Source organism: Colobus angolensis, unplaced genomic scaffold (assembly GCF_000951035.1).
Source record: "Colobus angolensis palliatus isolate OR3802 unplaced genomic scaffold, Cang.pa_1.0 Scaffold446, whole genome shotgun sequence".
Classification (NCBI taxonomy): Eukaryota; Metazoa; Chordata; class Mammalia; order Primates; family Cercopithecidae; genus Colobus; species Colobus angolensis.
The window spans coordinates 859,086-859,393 of NW_012117888.1; the positions used below are offsets into that span (position 1 = coordinate 859,086).

A 308-nucleotide genomic window follows, 5' to 3' on the forward strand; every position below is an offset into this window, starting at 1 on the left:
GCGCCCGGCAATTTATCAGATTTATTGTAAGGTTCTAAAGCAGCTCAAAGCAACCAAACACAATGTGGTATTCTGGATAAGATATAAAAATAATAGTGGACATTAATGAAAAATTTTGTAAACTTTGAACAAAATTTATACTTTATAATACTGTTTCACAATATTGATTTCCTATTATTGATAATTGTACAATGGGTATCCAATATGGTAACATTTAATAAAGTTGGATGAGAGATATAAAGGGACTCTGTACTATTTTGTAACTCTTATGTAAGTCTAAAATTAGCTAAAAAAAAACTGTCACAAGA

General features: G+C 28.2%; 1 protein-coding gene across 2 annotated transcripts in view; it reads right to left on the minus strand.

Moving 5' to 3' along the window:
• The window catches only part of HTR2C (5-hydroxytryptamine (serotonin) receptor 2C, G protein-coupled), a 192,758-nt gene that overhangs the window by 37,499 nt on the left and 154,951 nt on the right, over positions 1-308 (minus strand). The gene's annotated exons all lie outside the window — the stretch shown is intronic.